This window comes from Octopus bimaculoides, chromosome 4 (genome assembly GCF_001194135.2).
Source record: "Octopus bimaculoides isolate UCB-OBI-ISO-001 chromosome 4, ASM119413v2, whole genome shotgun sequence".
In the NCBI taxonomy this organism is placed as follows: Eukaryota; Metazoa; Mollusca; class Cephalopoda; order Octopoda; family Octopodidae; genus Octopus; species Octopus bimaculoides.
Window position 1 is genome coordinate 84,905,591 of NC_068984.1, and position 3,238 is coordinate 84,908,828.

The window sequence follows — 3,238 nt, forward strand, 5'->3', positions numbered from 1 at the left end:
CACACACACACACACACACACACACACACACACACACACACACACACACACGTGTACATATATTGATCCCATATATGTATATTTATGTATGTTTCTCCCTCATTTATGTTTACTTGTTGAAACGTTTAGAGTTTCAAAATTATTTTTATTGGCATCTTTACTTTTCAATTATTTAATTTTCGAAATTCTTCCTTTTTTTCATCTTCTCCATCTTTTTTCTTAATTAAATTAGTTTATTTTCAGTAAAACCTGATCGTTAGTGTTTGTTTTTGTAGCATTACTATATGAATAGCAGCAGACTATATATGTATACATATATATGTTTTGTTTTTATGCATTTATACATATGTATGTATGTGTGTGTGTGTGTGTGTGTGCGTGCTTGTGTGTATCTATGTTTGTGTGCATATATATATATATATATATATCTTTCTCTTTCTCTGTCTCTCTCTCTATCTATTTGTCTATCAATCTCACTTTCTCTCATTCCCTCTCTCTCCCTCTCTCTCTCTATATATATACACACACATATATATATATATATCTATTTTCAATTCATACACAGTCATACATAAATGTATGTGTATGTACGCTTGAGTATGTTCTGTTAATATCTCCAATAAAAGTGATGTGAGTCTTCAAAGTAATAATATATATATATATATGTATATATGTGTGTGTGTGTGCGCGTGTGTGTGTGTGTGTGTGTGTGTGTGTGTGTGTGTGCATGTGTGTACCTCTTTACTTTAATTTACGGGACATCAAGTTTGTAGGGTCACATGCTGGACTTTAAAAGCCAGGTATTCTTCATTTCACTTGCGTTTCTATTTTAAATCTTTCAAATATAAGTAAAAAATAAGGGGCTAATTTCAAACAAAGAAACAAAGCTCCATCACCGAAATGTAGATAACAACAGCAGCAAAAAATCTCTGCACATTATTTTTTTGTTTTACTTACAGATTGAAATTATAAAGTGTACATTTGATGTTCTGCTTCTTCGTCCGAAAATTAGCATTTTTAAAGGATTATTACTTCAGCATATATGTACATCTAATTTTAAAATATTTCTCATTAATGGAGAACTAGCTGGTGTTGAACCCAGAAACAAAACTCTTTCACTGGATTTCAGTGTAGGTATGCCTCTTGGAGATTTAAGGTTTTTTCCCCCTTTTCAAGCCGGTCAATAACAGAGTGGCAAGGCTCTTTTGTTTGAGACATTATAATTCTTGGGGTTTGTGGTTTTCTGAATTGTTCGGTGTATGTAAATATGTGTACGTCTGTAGTTGTGGGGGTGTGCGTCGCAACAGAACACAAGTGTGTGTGTTTTATTAGTCTTTATGTGTACGAGTGTATGTATTTATGTATTTTATGTGTTTTTGTGATTGTGTGCTTATGCTCGCCCAGGGACTTCAGATGCAGAATCCTTAAAATGTTTGGAAAATTTTCTGATTTTCTGATCGATGCATCTAGAGAATGCGAATTAATTTGTTCTGTTATTATCTGGAGAACCTAATTATTTCTAGCTTTCTATGCAGAACTGTTGTTACGTAACTCAGTGCACATATGATAACTGGAGTATATGAAAATGCATAGCCTTGATATAAGAGCTGTATGTTCTTATCAGTTCTCCATAAATGTCCTTCTTTTCCTCAGTTTTTTACTTTCTCATCCGCCAGGCAGCTGACTTCTACAACGGTGCACGGCTTTTGCTCTCTGTTCCATACAACTATATCTGATCTGTGGTGCTTACACCACGTTACAATATCGGCTACAAGTGTTGTACGGGCAAATGCCGACCAGTCTGGCTCATCAGCTTTCATTGACTTTTTTAACAGGTTAACAAAGACAGTCTCGTCAAACATGAGCTTTCTGTTCCAATAAGCAGTCATCAAGTTCCTTTCAGATATTTTCTCGCTTGACAATTTTGCAACGACTGTCATGAGAGTTTCACTGTTGAAAGAAACATTTGCACAGTACTCACCCCGTAGCTCACCAAACCACTCTGCGTGCTTAGTTGTGTTGTTTGTCTATATTCCAGACAACTACCCAGAAAGACTCTAGATCAGTTAGAGAGGAACTTTTACAACCCTAATGGTATGGTCTTTCATACTTGGATACACCGCTTGTGGGTTTAGTGCAAACTTGCGGTTGACGGTTTTCGTTCTAATAGTTCGCTTATCGCTCGCCGTACATGTTTAAGGGCAATTAGCTTACTCGTTAGAATCTCTTTCCAACAGTTCCCAGGACTTTAGATTAATCTATCATAAACTTTCAGGTGGTGGTTCGTGAATTTATTGTTTGCTTTGCACTTAATCCTTTCAACTATAGGCATTCGGACTGAAAGTTTTGGTGAGAGTATTAGCCCATCAGCCTCAATGCTTAACTGGTACTTATTTTATCGACCCCGATAGGAAGAAAGGTAAAGTTGATCTAGGCGGAATTTGAACTCAGAACGTAAGGGCAGATGAAATACCGCTAAGCATATTGTCCGGCGTGCTAACACAATTCTGCCAGCTCACCGCCTTAATGATAGCATCTAGCTGCCCAATATTTATCCTGCATAAGGCGGCGAGCTGGCAGAATCGTTACAGCGCCGGGTAAAATGTTTAGCGGCATTTCATCCGCCTTTACGTTCTGAGTTCAAATTCCGTCGAGGTCGACTCTGCTTCTCAACCTTTTGGTGTCGATAAAATAAGTAGCGGTTGAGTACTTGGATCGATGTAATCAATTAAACCCTTCCCCGTAATTGCTAACCATATGCCAAAATTTGAAACCAATATTTATCCTGCGTTTGTCGATAAGTGTCTGGAGAGAAGTAATTCGTTTTGGTTGTTTCTTCTCATTACGATCGATCTCCACTATTCCCCTCTATTGGCGAATAGTAATCGCAGCACAGTATAGTAGAACATTCAACGTCCAAAAGTTGGAAATTTTAATCTCCGCTAACAGTTCTTTAGCTACTTCGTCCATTGCGGATAATATCAGGTCAATCGGTTTTCTATCGATTCGTATTGTAAATGTTCTCTCGTTTAATTATTTATTAACATAGATGGTGAAGTTTTGTTTGAATTTTGTTGCTAAATGTTCTTTTCGATATCTGTATTCTTCACTCATTGTTACTGTTTGTTTGTAATGAGTTACTGCTCGTTCGGGTAATGGCAGCATGTTCGTTTCAGTTTTATTGTTACTGCATCGGCCGTGGTCCGTATTGTTTACGATCTTCTCAGAAGAATTCACT